Source organism: Canis aureus, chromosome 34, assembly GCF_053574225.1.
Source record: "Canis aureus isolate CA01 chromosome 34, VMU_Caureus_v.1.0, whole genome shotgun sequence".
Taxonomy (NCBI): Eukaryota; Metazoa; Chordata; class Mammalia; order Carnivora; family Canidae; genus Canis; species Canis aureus.
In genome coordinates this window covers 2267506-2284112 of record NC_135644.1, presented here as the reverse complement: position 1 = coordinate 2284112, position 16607 = coordinate 2267506, and the positions used below count along the sequence as shown (strand labels likewise).

General features: G+C 34.6%; 1 long non-coding RNA gene across 1 annotated transcript in view; it reads right to left on the bottom strand.

Annotated features, from left to right (window-relative positions):
* Nucleotides 1-16607, bottom strand: part of LOC144304692 (uncharacterized) — a 55377-nt gene that overhangs the window by 16682 nt on the left and 22088 nt on the right. The window contains exon 2 of the long non-coding RNA XR_013371627.1: nt 7047-7090. This is a non-coding gene — a long non-coding RNA (uncharacterized LOC144304692). The remainder of the gene's footprint in view (nt 1-7046; nt 7091-16607) is intronic.

The following is a 16607-nucleotide window of genomic DNA, read 5'->3' as shown; positions in this document are numbered from 1 at the left end:
ATTGTAGCACTTGAAAGAATCTTACACCCCTCTTGGTTCATCCTCCAATTCAGTGCTCTTACAGTCCCACTTCTGCCGTTGACTCTTTAAATTAAAACACATTGTTTTTTAGCATAAAGTACATCTTGCACATATTGCTGAATAAGTATTTGTTAGGGGAAACTAGCTGATGATATGCAGCCATCTCAAAGGTCCCAAGCACCTGTCTTCTTCTTCTGAATACTTTCTATAGAAGTAAATTTACTGAGTCTTAAAGAAATATGCTTCTAGCACTGAATCAATCTATTTTTTTCTTGCCTTCAGATTCAAACTGAAACATCTACTCTCCCTGGATCTTGAGCTCACTAGCATTCAGATTAAAAACATACCAATAGTTCTCATGTGGTACAGTGTGACCCATGAGATGTGTTGACATTCCAAAAGTATTGCTTAAGTTTTCTAAACAGACAGAAATCCAGAGAACGTGTGTGGGAATGGACATCCAAGGGTATGGGATAATGGCGGAAGGAACACAAAGCTAAATCAGGCTGAATTTACTGAGTGAACTCGCTGAGCAGATTCTTCATCTAACGTTCCAGTTTAGGGATATCAGAGAGGTCTCTAACAGTTTGGTCGACTGATTGGCTAAAACACTGATCAAGATTGCCCAGAGTGAGCAAGTTAGAAACCGCAAGTTAGTATGACATTTGCTTACTGATCATGGTGTTCTTAGAACTGAAAGGAAAACCCACCAAATTCTTACTTGATCTGTATAAGCAGGAAAGTTCTAGGTCAAGTAAACAAAAGTCTAACCTCAATCATAAAAACAGGAGTCATGGCTCCTCAATCAATTTCCTGATTTAAATCAGACCCAGAATCCCATGAATGAAACAGAGGTCTTCCCCTTGAGGAAGGATCCCAATACACAGTCAAAATCTATACTGGTAATCACTCTCCCAGTGCTCCTCAAAGGGACCTATAACTGCAGACTGGGCTAAAAGAAATAATCAGACCTTTCTGTGACTATTGCACCCTGGCTCTGAACTGACCTATTTCCAGAAGACCTAAAACATCATGTGGTTTGTGGCCAGAGTATGGTGGGTAGGTGACCATTTGAGTTTCAGCTCAGGTCCATCTCACAGTGAATTCAGTGGGTTCCTGAACTTGTTCTCTGGTTCTTTCCCCAGATCCACAATGTATAAGCAAAACAGACATACTCCATAACTTGCAGCATCTCCACATGCTAGCTTATCAGTTGTTTGAAAAAATGATATTTTCTCAAAGTTTTCTTCAAGTCACACATTTTATTCATTCATTCATTCATTCATTCTCTTTTATGTATTTCCTTAAACAAAATTATTTCCAGGGTCTTCATCATGCCTAACATTGCACTATATTTTTTAATGCCTAATACTGAAATTGTATTTACCAAAATCCCATGAGAATTTTTTCACATGAATTGCCAACAAGCAGAGTCATTCACAAATGCACTAAAGCAAACCATTTGAGCCTAAATAATGAAATTTATATTTACTGCTGTTAAATTTCATCTTCTTGTTTCTGGACCTGCACTAAAAGCTATCAAAGATGTTTCTGAATCATAAGTAATTCAATAGGCAAACATTTATTGATAGCCTACTTTGAGTCAAGCCTGGTAATGGAGCTATAAAGATGAATAAGACACTGTCTTTGACCTCCAGTTGCTCTGTCTAGTAAGAGACATAAAAAAGTAAATAATATAAATAAGCAATGTGATAAGTACTATGGGAGTGTTATGTTTAAAAAAAAAATGAGTAAATGGAGTTGCTGGGAGAAAGACAGAAAAGACTATCAATACTGAGCACAGGCTTGAGACGCCACTGCAAGGACTGGCAGACGGGCTGAGAGATGACAGAAAGAAGCAGAAAGAATAGGAGATGAAAAAAGAGAAGTAGAAAGGGGGATCAGTGGAGGAGTGGGGAAGAGGAGGGCATAAAAAGGTAAGACTGAGGTACGGGGAAGAGTCTGAAGGCTCCAGAGCCCTGGATTTCCAAAACATTCAAAAACTTCCAGTGGCCCCTTAAGTAGTACTATACATTTTAAAAATAATTTAAATAAGTAAGTTTTAGATAAATCGGCAAAAGTGGTAAAATAAAATACAGGTCATTCGTCAACTGATCTTTCAACAACCGAGCTTTTCGTAGATTTACCCAGAGTCTCAGATTTGCAAGTCATGGAAGACTGTATTTTCTAGAAATGGCCGCAGAAGTATCTCTCATCTCCTATGTTCTTCTACAAGGTGACCTTGCCTCCAGTGAGGAGCAGAGTTTATTTTTCCACCATCTTCTGATTGCTTTGACCAATATAACAGGACAGAAAGGGTATTTTGTCACTCTCGGGAATAGCCCTTACCTGCCTTGGTGCGTTTGCTTCCTGCCTTTTGTAAAAATTGCTCTCAGGACACTTCTCAGAGCTCACCTGCCATGCTGGGCGAAGTCCAAGTTACCCGGAGAGGCCACAGGTACGCGCTCTGCTTAAGAGCCCCAGGAGAACACCACCAGTCAGCTGTGTGGTGGGTCATTCTGCATGTTAAGCCTAGTCAATCTTTTAGAAGACTTCAATCCAATCTAAAATCTGACTGGAAATGCATGAGAGGATCCAAGTAAGAACTGCCTAGCTGAGTCCATCGACCTGAACAATAATACAATATTGTTTTGAGCCATTACATATCAGTTTGAACACATCAATAGTTAACTATAAGAGCAGGTTAGGGAGAACACCAGGGTTTACTAGCCAATGGCTAAGGAAACGGAACTACAATGGAATTAACTAAATCACAGAGTGGTTTGGTTAACAAATCTTGACAACAGAAGAGTAGAAACTCTTTTCTCAGAGTTCAGATGTGGCCTGGGTGTTTATTTCTGGACCAAAAAAGGTTCCTGCTTAAGACTATATGAGCAGCAATGCCACTATCCAAACAGAATTTAAAAGGGAACAGTGTGTTTCACCAAGAAACTTAAGAAGCAATTTTTAATATGTTGACTTTGTGTTGTTTGTAATATATTCATATAGGATGATCGATAATATTTTGTAAACATAGATTTTGAACTTGGGAAAGAGATATGATCTGTATATACCAGAGTCATCAGCATACAAAATACTATTTATGAAGGAAAAGCCCCAGAAGGTGGTGATAGTACCCAGAAAAATTACGAAGAGAAATTCCAAAAGAAAGCCATGAGAAATACCAACAATTGAAAGGTGAGCACAGAGCATTTTTGACACAACTCTATTAAAGATCCTCATTTTCCACTTATCACTGGGAATGGAGAAAAGAAAAAATACTGTTCTTTTTTATAAAATCTTGTATAAATTTTAAGATTTGTACAAAGGGAGAACAGGTAATCCTGATTAATATGACTGAATTCACACAAATTACATGGTGAAATATTGTACCAATATGACACTGTTTAGGACTTACACTGTATATGTGAGAAGTAATGTATATGTGATTGAGTCTATAATTAGACCCAGCAAATTAGTATAAGATTACAGATCAAAAACGAAGTTACAGGGGGCACCTGGGTGGCTCATCAGTTGAGCATCTGCCTTTGGCCCAGGGCATGACCCCAGGGTCCTGGGATCGAGTCCTACATTGGGCTCCCTGCATGGAGCCTGCTTCTCCCTCTGTGTCTCTGCCTCTCTCTCTCATGAATAAATAAGACCTTCTTTTTTTTTTTTTTTTTTTAAAGGACCAATTTGTAACTAACTTTTGTATGCACAAATAAGCAAAATCAAGTCATGGCAATTTTAATAAATGGTCATGAATACTAAACATTCAAACATTATAAATTTATGTATTAATCAAAGAGTTAGATAAATGTCTATTTCTGAAGAGGAAGAGAAAAATAGAGTGGTAAACATATGCCAAAGTAGTATTCATAAAAGAAATAATGTATTGATCAGAGCTCTCTAAAATTAGGGGAAGTGTTATTATAACCATAAAAGCATTTAACTTGACCTGAACTTTCAATTTCTGTATTTAATTGGTTATTTTCTGATCAGAAAAGTCATAAAAAGTCATTCAAGTCTCTCATAAATCAGGAACTGAAAAAAATCATTAAAACAAAGATAAATATCTCACATAAATAATTAACTCACCTTTCTCTAAATTTCTCAATGATCTTCTTGATATTTGCCAGGTAAAAAAGGAAACCTAGTATCTTGTGAAATAAAAGTTTACATATATTTCTAAACATAAACATAGGTAATGTTTTAAAGGTCTCTTCTTTTATGAAAAAGAAGAAATTAAGATTTTCCCATCCCAGTGCCTCAGTGCAGAAAAACCTAAGTATCATTCTATAATTAATAGTTTTTTTAATGTTTTATATTTGAAAACTAACTTAGAAGAATTCATTATCAAGATTACTTGGAAACAATTAAAATAATATAATTTGGTACTTCTCATTTTTAAAGATCTTTCAAAATTATATCAGTTTGAATAAAAGGAGCAAATTCTGGCTAGATCGTATCAGGTGATCATAAGCAAAACAATAGCAAAATACTCAAACCATTCTGAGAGAAAAAGACTGAAGCAGGAAAAATCTAACTATGAAACCTAAAATAGGAGGAAATAGAAAAGCTAGAGTGAGGTAAATCTAGTTTTGAAAACAGGAAATATTAATGAAGAGGAAATACTACTGGGCTACCATAAGCAGTTTAGTTATGGTAGTTGCAGTGGGAATTACTAGCACAAAAGGGTGTGTTTGGTGAGGGTTGGGGCTGGAATTAAGATAAGTTGAACTCTGTTATTTTTGACAAGGTTACTGTTTGAGCATAGCATCAAAAAAAAAAAAAGAAAGGTTTTGCCATGAAATAAACTGGTTCATAATATTGTGCTGAACTGTGTATAATATATCAGATCAGACAAGGAGATTGGTGCTGTTGTCCAAAGCACTTTCCCTTTTTCTAGGGTAAGTAGAAACTCCAGTAGATGATTTAAGACTTATGATGAATCGTATTATGGGTCATAATAAAACTTATGATCCTTAAACTAGAGTGCTTCTGAATGAGGGAATGGATTATAGTTTAGAGTTATAATAAAAATGTACATCAATTTGACATTTTAAAAGTCCAAAATAGCTATTTAAAATAAAATAATATGTAAATTATTATCCCTGTTTAGTAACAACCTACATACATAAAGGGAGTATTAAGAGAGAGAAAAATAAGTCTGAGAAGATACACTGAGAATAATCATTATTATCATAGGATGAGGTAGCGGAATAGAGTCCCATCCCTTTATGTGCTTTACTATACTTCGAACTTTTACAAGCTTGTCTTTTTTTTTAGAATTTAAAATGCTTTTTAAAAATCTCAGCCCAGAAGTATCTTCTTCAAGAAAACTGAGTTCCCTCTACTATGCTCCTCATTCTGTGCACACTATTGCTTTTGTATTTCCACATAATATAATGTATTTAGAATTTAACAAAATGGTCAGACATGTGATCAAAACAAAAATCAACTGCATCTCTAAATGCAAGCAAGAATTGTCAACAAGACAAATAAAAACAAAACATTATTTACAATAAAGCCAATACTGATGAGTAATAGGTCTAATGGAAGATGTTTATAAGCTCTAAGGGGAGAAATATAAAGTAAAAAAAAAAATAAAGGACATAATACAATCTTCATGGATGGAAATATTCAATATTTAAAGTTGTCAATTCTCGTCAGGTGGATCTCTAGCCACAGTACCATCGCAGTCTGCATCCAAGCAGGGTATATTTTAATTAGAACTGATAAAATTATTTTAGAATTATACAGACATGTAAAAAGCCAGTGACAGAAGAACACAGAGAAGGAATCGTCCTGCTAGAATCTGGGTCTCCTGCTGTAGTAATTAGACACCATGGTGCTACTTTAGGCACAAATCAAACAATGCAGTAAAGGGGCCAGAAGCAGACATATGCATACATGGAACTTTGGTATATAACTAAGATGTTCTGCCAAATTAGGGAAGAAGGTGGTATTTTTTAAATAAATGATACTGAAAAATTATCTAAATATAAAAAGAAGACAAAATTGCATCCTTACCTTATATTACATACAAAGAAAAATTCCAGGTGAACCAATGACTTATATGTAAAAAACAAAGCTTTAGAACTATTAGCAGAAAAGATAAGTAAATATCTCTCTGGTTTTGTGGTACAGAGTTCCTCTCTCTCTCTCTTTTTTTTATTTATTTTTATTTTTATTTTTTATTTTTATTTTTATTTTTTTTGGAGAAAGAGAGGCAGAGGGAGAAAGAGAATCTTAAACAGGCTCCCAGCCCAGTGTGGAGCCCAGCACAGAACCCAGCACGGGGCTCTATCTCACCACCCTGAGATCATGACCTGAGCTGAAATCAAGTGTCCGACCAACTTAACCAACTTTGCCAACCAACTAGGGACACCCAGGTGTCCCTAGAAGTATTTCATAAACCTAATAGAAAGGAGTGCAAACTGTAAGAGACATGATATATTGGGGCGCCTGGGTGGCTCAGTCATGAGTGTCTGACTCTTGATTTTAGCTGGAGTCATGACCTCAGGGTGGGGAGATGGAGCCCCCAGTAGGGCTCTGAGCTTACTGTGGAGTCTGGTTAAGGTTCCCTCTCTCCCTCTGCCCCTCCCCCCACTCAAGTGCCCTCTGAATAAACAAATAAAACCTATCAAAACAAGAGACATGATATATTAACTATTTAAAATTAAGAATTTGAATTCAGACACTTTTTAAAACAAAAAATAATATTAAGGACACAGTAAGAACAAATCATTACAAAAAAGACAACCTAATTAAAAATGAAGAAAAGGCATGAATAGGCATTTTACAAAAAAGGAAAAAGCATATATTGATAAATGTATACCTACACTGTCATTTCCACTAGTGGACAGGGGAATGCAACAAAGGGAACCCATTTTTATCACTTGATTGGCAAAAATTAAGAAGCCTAACATTACATGTATTAAAAATAGTATTTCTTATACTTTGCCAGTGGAAGTATAAATTAAAATAGTATTACAGTAGATACAGCCATAAAAGAAACTCACCAATATAGACCAGGGGGATACGTTCAAGAATGTTCATAGCAGCACTGAAGAAAAAAAAAAAAAAAAAAAGCAACTTGAAGTGATTCAAAAAACACTGACAGAAGAATTAACAAATTGTAGTCTAGTCATAAGTGGAATATTATATAACAAATATTATGTGTAAATAATATAAAATATATAAATATGTAAAAAACTAATTGCTTTCATTTGCAAAACATTGAATAAAAATAACTGTAGAAGATATAGTCTAATACTCTCTTTTTGCTTTATCAATAGACTTTATTTTGTAGAGCAGTGTTAAATTTTGAGAAAAAGCAAAGAAATAGTGCAGAGTGTCTCACTTATTCCCAAACCTGTGCAGTTTCCCCTATTATTAACATCATGCATTAGTGTGGTATATTTCTTACAACTGATGAAGCAATATTGATATATCGTTATTGACTAAGGTCCAAGACTACATAAGGTTTGCTCTTTGTGTTGTACAATTTTGTGGGTTTTAACAAAATGGATGATGTCAGGTATCCAGGATTACACTACTCTACAGAACAGTTTTTCCACCCCAAAAATGCCCTGTGGTCCACCTATTCATCTCTCTCTCCTTCTCCACTCATTTCTTCCCCTCAAACCTCTAACAACCACTGATCCTTTTTTTTTTTTTTTTTTTTAGAGATTGTATTTATTTATTCATGAGACCTGGAGAGAGAGGCAGAGACACAGAGGAAGAAGCAGGCTCCATACAGGGAGCCCGATGTGGGACTCGATCCCAGACCCCAGGGTCACAGCCTGAGCCAAAGGCAGATGCTCAACCGCTGAGCCACCCAGGTGCTTTACCAATGTCATATGGTTGGAATAATACAGTACATAGCTTTTACAGACTGGCCTCTTTCACTTTGCAATATGCATTTATTGATTTCTTTCATGTCTTTTCATGGCTTGATAGCTCATTTATTTTTATTGCTAAATAACAGTGCATTGCATGGGTTACCAGTTTGTTTATCCATTCATCTATTGAAGGACATCTTGGTTGCTTTCAGCTTTTGACAATTCTGAATAAAAAAATCCATAAGCATTCATAAACAAATTTGTGCATTGACATAAGTTTCCAACTCATTTGGGTACATACCTAGGAATGCAATCGCTGGATCATATGGTAAGACTAGTTTAGCTTGTAAGAAACTGCCAAACCGTCTTCCAAAGTAGCAGTACAATTTTGCATTTTCAACAGCAATGAATGAGAATTCCTGTTGTTTCGCATTCTTGCCAATTATTTTGCGCCGTCAGCCTTATGGATATGGGTTTTAGCCTTCCCAATGGGTACGTAATATCATCTTATTGTTGTTTTCATGCGCAATTCTCTAATGACAGATGATGCTGAGTATCTTTTCATATGCTTCTGTGCTATTATTGTATCTTCTTGAGTGAGGTTCAGATCTTTTGCAAACTATATTTGAATTGAATTACTTGTTTTCTTGCTGTTGAGTTTTAAGAGTTCTTTGTATACTTGGATACAAGTCCTTTATCAGATAAGTCTTTTGCAAATGTTTTTCCCTAATCTGTGATTTGTCTTTTCATTCCATTAACATTGCCCTTTGCAGAGAAATGTTTAATTTTAATGAAGTCTAACTTAATTTTTTTTCTTTCACGGATAGTGCTTTCAGTGTGGTACCTAAAAATTATCACTAAACCCAAAGTCACCTAGATTTCCCTGTTATTTTCTATAAGTTTTATAAATTTTGTGTTTTACATTGAAACCTGTGAGCCTATGGATTTAATTTTTGTGAAAGGTGTAAGGACTGTGTCTAGATTCCCCTTTCTTTCTGTTCCCTTCCTTTCCTTTCTTGCATGTAGGCAGTCATTCCAACACTATTTATTATAAAAATTATCCTTTCTCCATTGAATTATTTTTGCTCTTTTGTCAAAGATCTGTTCATTATATTTGTGTGACTCTATTTCTGGGCTCTCTACTCCGTTCCATCGTTCTATCGGTCTATTCCTTCTTCAGTGCTACATCATCTTCATTATGACTTTACATGAAATCTTTAAATCAGATGTCAGTCTCTCAACTTCATTCTTCTCCTTCAAAATTAGTTATTCTGGTTCTTTTGCTCCTCCATACAACTTTAGTATCAGTTTCCAATATCCACCAAATAACTTGCTGAGATTTTGACTGGCATTTCATTGAATGCATTGATCAAATTGGGAATAATTGATATCTTAACAATTTGGAGTCTTTCTGTCCATGAATATGGAATATTTCTGCATTTATTTAGATCTTCTTTGACTCCTTTCATCAATTTTGAAGCTTTTCTTTTATATATATATTTTGCTAGATTTATATCTAAAAATGTCCATCTTTGGTGCTGCTGTAAGTCATAATGTTTTTAATTTCAAATTCACATTGTTCATGGCTGGTATATAGAAAAGCAACCGACATAGGTTAGCAACTTTTATACTGTAAAGTTACTATAATCACTTATTAGCTCCTGGAGAGTTGGTTGAGTTCAATCTCCAGAAACCTGTTAATTATTGTTTATGTTTTCCTACCAGTTATTACTGTGGTTTCTACTCCCCATAAATTGATTCTCTGGATTCACCTGTTGATTTACAGGGCAGAAATCTGCCACTTAATTTCAATTTTCTGATGAACCTATAGAGAGTTGTCAATTTCCAGTTTGTTCAGTGTTTTTCCTGTTGTGAGGATAGACGTAATGAATCTCAAGTTAGAGCAAAAACTGGAAGTCTTATCTACTTGCCTTAAAAATAAAAAACCAGTGGTGCCTGGGTGGCTGAGTTGGTTAAGCATCTGACTCTTGATTTTGGCTCAGGTCATGATGTCAGAGTGATGAGATCAAGCCCCAAATCAGGTTCAATGCTCAGTGGGGAAGTCTGCTTCTCTCTCTCTCTCTCTTCCCCTCTCCCTCTACTCCTCCCCTCGCTTGTGCTCTTTCTCTAAAATAAATAAATCTTTAAAAAAATAAAACCAAACAGAACTAAAGTCAATTTACCTATGACACAATGTATGCTAATAAAAAACAAAGTAAATATAAATGCAAATCAGGATAGTAGTTATCCTTTTAGCACCAAGAACTGAAATCCTTGCTTCTGTCAGTGATGTCCCTCCCCAGTTTCTCGAGGCCACTGGCATTCCTTGGTTCATGATTACCTTTGATGTAGGAACCAGTTAGGGGGCAGACAGGGCTAGGCAGGGAAAGATAAGAGAAAGGCCTCAGAGTCAGGCTTCTACCCATCCAAAGAAAAGAAAACAAAGATAAGACAGTAAAAATCAGAAAAACTTACTCCCCAGCTCCAAAATTTTAGGGAGTCCCCCCCTTTAATGGCTACTAAGTAATCACAGAAACTCACCAGACTACAAAGAAATAGGTCATTAGGGTGTGGTCATAGTCCCTGCTCAAACCCTGAGGACACAGGAATGTCAAGGCCAGGGCTCCCTGCCGAGGCTCACAGAAACCCAGCTGTAGAGGGATGTTATGGAGGAGACATTAACCAGAGAGAAGAGGACACCTTGTTTGGGCTCATGATATTTGCAAGAACATCTCAGTTGTTATAAGTCCCCCATGTTTGTTCTCAGGATTGACATGACATTTACAAATCCACCCTAATATGGACAAGGAATTGACCAAGTTCCCGGGGTCGGTCCCTATAAAGGACAGACCATAAAAGCTCTCAGCAGCAACCCTGTTGGGACCCCTCTCACTCCTGAGAGCTGTCTCTGTATCTCTGCTTTATAAACCTCTATCGCTTTGCTCACTCTGTTGTCCGGGAGATTCTTTGTGAGACAAGAACCAAGCTCTCCTGTATCATCTTCATCCTCAAGGCCAGTAATGCTGGGTCTATCCCTTCTGGTGTCTCATCTCTCCTCCCTTCTCTTCAGTTTTTAAGTTTCATGTGATTTGCCTTGGCCCACCTAAATATAGCAGAATAGTCTTCCCATTTTAAGGTTCATAATGTTAAGACCATTTGCAAAATCCCTTTCCCATGTTAAATAACATATCCACAGGTCCCAGGGACTGGGACATACACATCTTTAAAGACCATTATATTGCCTAACATATAAACTCATAGTAACAAATTACTAAGTTCACAAGGAAACAAGAAATCATGAATATGAGTTAGCAAAGGCCACAGACTACAAAATAAAGCTCATGATTACTGTATCTAAGATGGAATTTTGAGAAAAATATACATCAAAAATAAATATTTTTTAAAATATAAAATAAATATACTTAATATGTTAAGGAAATAAAAATAAGACATTGAAGAATAAGACAAAGAAATTAAAAAATTATCAATATATATATTAGGCAGATTAGAAAAATAGCCAGAGATATATATCTAAAATTTTTTAAAATAATAGATATTAGAAACTCGATGCTTGGATTAACCAGAATAGTCCTATTTGGAGAGAAAACTAATAACCTAGAACATAAATTGGAATAAATTCACCAAGAGAAAAAAGATGAAAAATCTTTTTTATGGAATATGGAAAACAGGTTAGAAGATATGATATGTTCAACACATGCATCACTAGAGGTCCACATGGAAGTAACAGACAGAATGAGAGAAAAGTAATATGTAAAGAGGTAATGATCAAGAGTTGTCCAGAACTGAATTTCAGAACATGTATACCAAGGTTCCTTCCAGAAGAAAAGAGGAAACACACCTAATATATTGAAATAAAAATGCAGAAAAGGCTGAAAAAAGGGAGATTATCTGTAAGGAGTGAGAGTTAGCACATAGGTGGACCCTTGATTTACAGCAAGTTCAGGACAAAAGAGAAGTGATTTAAGGGTGAGTTTTTTCAATTAGATATTATCACTAAACAAATAAGCAAATAATTATGACTGTTAGTAAAAGCCACATACTACTGTAGATTCATATGAGAAGAAAGTTGATTTCATAGCAAACACTAAAATTGATTATGATAGTAATTGCAAACATGTATAAAATGCAAAATAATAAAGCTTTTAGAAAATAATATAGGAAAATAAATTTCATGACTTGGAGTATTAAAGGGTTTCTAACAAGATTATAAAAGCATTAACTAAAAAGAAGGGGTCATAAATAGAATACATTAAAATCAAGAACTTATGTTCACCAAAAGACATTATTGAGAGAATTAAAAAGAAAAGCCATATGGTGAAAGATACCGGCAACAAATAAAACTAAAAAGGCTCATATTTAGAAAATGCCTTAAAAATCACACACATTTATAAATAATTAAATGAAAACAAATCCCCCAAAAAAGACCAAAAAAAAAAAAAAAAAGGAAAAACATTAAAATATGCTTGACCTTATTGACATTCAGAGAAATCCAATGTAAAACCATAAGGAATTAATATTTTACTACATTGGATTGGTTTGATCAGTTTTAAAAAGTTAAAATTTGACAATACCAAGTACTGGAGAGAATATGGAAAAATGGGACTCTCATCCTCTGCTGATACATATGTAAATTGATACAATCACTTGGGAAAACTATTTGGTATTTCCTCCTAATGTTGGAAATGCACACGTTCTACATCCAACAATTCTCTAGAGGAGCTCTTGCACGTGTACATCAGGATACCATGCAAGGAGCATAGTGCAAGTTTATTCATCATTTATTCACTTTTCTTCAGAGCAAAAAAACAAAAAGGAGGGGATAAGTCAAATATCAATAATAATTTAATGGACAAATAAATTGTGGTGTCATAATACAATGAAATACTATCCAGCAGGAAAAGCAAATGAAAGTATATCATATTGAGCCAAAAAATCAAGTCACAGAAAATAAAGTATGAATTGTATTTATCATAATATTCAAAAGAGGGAAACCTAAATTAAACCACGATTTGCAGCATATGAAACAACTAGAAAGAATGGGGAAGACAAAGCTTAAAATTCAGGCTGCTGGGGGGCATGGGGGAGGGAAACCCTGTAGGGAAGAGAATAAGTAGTCTTCAGCGTCTTGGTAATGTAGGCAGCATCTATTTCTTAAGCTAAGTTATAGATAAACACTCTTTGGTGTGTACGGTATATTTCACAATAAAATTATATATATATATATATATATATATATATATATATATATATATATATAAACTTTTTAGTGGCTGCCTTTCTCATCACCCTAAGAATAAAATTCAGAATTCAACTTTCATGGACAAAAGCCAACACGATGAGGCCCCTGCGTCCCCTTTCACCTCATCCTGGGCTCTCCCCATTTCATCACAACTTCAGGGAAACAGACCTTCTTTCTGCTCCTTTAACACTCTAAGTTCACTCTCACTTTTGCATTTTCTCTTCCCTCTGATCTTAGAACTATTTCCTCCTAATCTTTGTAGAACTGGCTGATATTTACTATTCAGATCTCAGCTTAAATACCATCTCACCAAAGAGACTCTCCCTGAAGATCTCATAGCAGGTAAGGGGCAGAGTTACAAATCTATCTACTTTACGTGATAAAACTTGTAACAACAAAATTTATTTTGAAGTATCTTGTCACTTGATGTCCTGATATAATATAAAGATGGGAAAATTGGAGACGACGTTGCTTCAGTGGATAAAGCAGTGTCAAACAGAACTATCAGAGCCCATGATAAAATAGAGAATAAAGACATCAGAAATAACTTGTACTGCTATTTTAAAAGTTGACTACATCTCAACTTGTAGATACTTTGCTCGAGTTCATATGTTTCAGAATGATTACAGCTTGCTAATATAAACATTCTATTTATAGTACTTAATTCAGGGCCTTGCTATTCTTCTTCTGAACTTATGCCCCAATCAAAGTCAACTCCACTATCATTAACACTCCTCCACTTTCCTCACTTTAAATCCATTTTTAAAATTGACTCTAGTCATTTACATTTAACAATGGAATATACTAAGAAGGGGGAATAAAAAAGCTTGATTAATTTTGAGTTCAGATTAATTCATCAGACATAAATAGCTTGCATATTTCCTTTTGGAAATGAAAAACATGAAAAAGAATACCGCTCAGTACTTCAAAGGAACACAAGCAATTATCTGCATTTCTATATTCTATCTTTAAACTGCTTATTAACTCATTTGTTACTTAAACCAATTAGTTTTGGTTGCTAAAGGTATTATTCAATATGCAAGAAAGTAGTTGCTTTGTTGTATTAGTCTCTTTTTTTCCTAATTTTTATTGAAACTCAGCACATTTTAATATGTTCACTTTATTTCAAACATTTCCCTGCCTTCCTGCTAACATGATATATCTCAAAAGAATTTGGTTTAATTTAAGGTATTATTTCTAATTTCTGGAAATACATGATACGCTTACCAAATCTTATTCAAAAAAAATTAAAGCCAATTGCTTTTAATTGACTGAAGTTTATAAATAATACCTTTTATATTTCTGATAAATGGCTTAAATGTTATTCCAACATAATATAAGAGGTGAGTGGTATGATTTTTCTTACAATCTTTGACTCATCTTTATTATCACCAAGATGATTTTATATATGTCTTAAGTTGGTTCTATATTATCTATTAACTAAATATTTAACTGTCATTATGTACCAAAAATAATTAAAATAATGTACCAAAGTTCTGATTCAGGTTCTATACAATGAAAAGTACAATCATAGTCATCATATATAATCCAATATCTAAATCTTCATGAAAGAAAAAATGCCCCACAGTCTAAATAGATAACACGCATTATAAAAAAGTATTATAAGAATCTCAGTATTTTCCATTCTTATTAGAATGTATTTCTGAAACTCTCAAGAATTTATTTGAGTAGAATTATCTATTATCCCTTCATGTACTATCTCTTTTTTGTGTCAACCATAAATAAAGGAAGTTCTTCCATTGCTTAGAAAAACTAAGCTATAAATTTTTAGGGTTAGGTAAATCTACAAAATCATATAGTTTAAATAAATGCTAGTTAAACATAAGAATTCAGATCAAAATTATAATTTGCTTTAAAGCAAAGGCCATTAAATGCAATAGGATCTGCAGTATGTAATTAATGATTAATATAATCAATTATAACTGCCTCAAACTATAAAAGTTCACATAATTTCTGTGTGCTTAAATTTTCTCTAATAGAAATAAAACTTGGAAAATTCCAGAAAACCAGCTCTGCAATCATTACTTAAACTTCTTGATGCTATTTTTAATAGCACTTGGGAATTATTAGTCATCAATCTCACACTTGAAACCTTCCAGGACTAACCATGAAATCTATTAGTTGAAGCAGATATTAAAGGACAGAAGAACTACATCTAGAATTTCTTATCTGAACTGTTTTAATCCCTTCTGGGTGAGAGGAGGACAGCACAGAGGTTGGACATGTGAAGACTTCACACTTGTTGCATTGTATGGGTCCCATAAGGTGACCTAAGTCATCGTCTACCCAGACTGGCAAGAGTTAGGACCTGGATTCGCAGTTTAATCCATTTCTTCAGACAATACTTCTTTCATAGGACTATGTCTGAAGAACCCAAATATGCTTCATACAGACTTCAGCTTTTTTAGTATCTTTTCTTTGAAGTATTTCCCCATTAATTTAGCAGGTCCTGAAAGTGGCCAACAATACAAAATACAGAGTTTTGACTTACATATTTCTATTTTTGACCCCAACCAATTTCATGACTGCTCAAAATAATTCTAGTTTAGAAAATGAAACTCAATTCTCTGCTCTTCAAAAAACAAAGAGAAAAATGATACAAGTATATTTCCATGACTAATCCACTTTACATTATTTTGTAAAAAGCAAAATGAAGATTATCATTGCTTAAGAAGACAAAGGGAACATAAAATTTTTGTGGTATCTTGTCTAAAAATAAGAATTTCCTTGAAGTTTTTCACTATACCATAAAATTTTAGAGCTCACTTTTATAGATCTCCAAGACAACAGACTATTTTATTCCACTAATTTTGCTCTTCAAATATAATCATTAACAGGGATGCCTGGGTGGCTCAGTGGTTGAGCATCTGCCTTTGGCTCAGGGCGTGACCCCCGGGGCCCCAGGATCGAGTCCCACATCAGGCTCCCTGTGAGGAGCCTGCTTCTTCCCCTGTGTCTCTACCTCTCTCTGTGTGTCTCTCATGAACAAATAAATAAAATCTTTAAAATATGTATATATAATCACTAACAATTTTATTTAAAAGTTCAAATTTTACTTCAATAAATACTAGTTCCTATCAAGCGATTTATTATTATTGACAGACAAGGTTCACAGCATTTCATGCACCCCTAAATGCAGAAATCATTTCACAATCGCTAAAGCAACATGAGCCTGGTTATAATTATCCGCTTCTTCAAATTTAATTCAAAGATCAGAAGGGCACCCACCACTAGCCATGCAAGTTATTATCAGAAAATAGTCTTTTTAGTTGCTCAGGAACAATAACACAAAGAGCAGAAATAAGATGTTAGTATTTTTGTTTTTATGTTAGTTAAAATAAGGATGAGAACATAAAACACTCTGCAGAATCCTAAGAGGTCCCCTCAAGATTCCTGCCTCTAGTGTGCACACCCTATGTTATCCCCATCCCTTGAGTGTGAGTAGAACCTGTGAATAT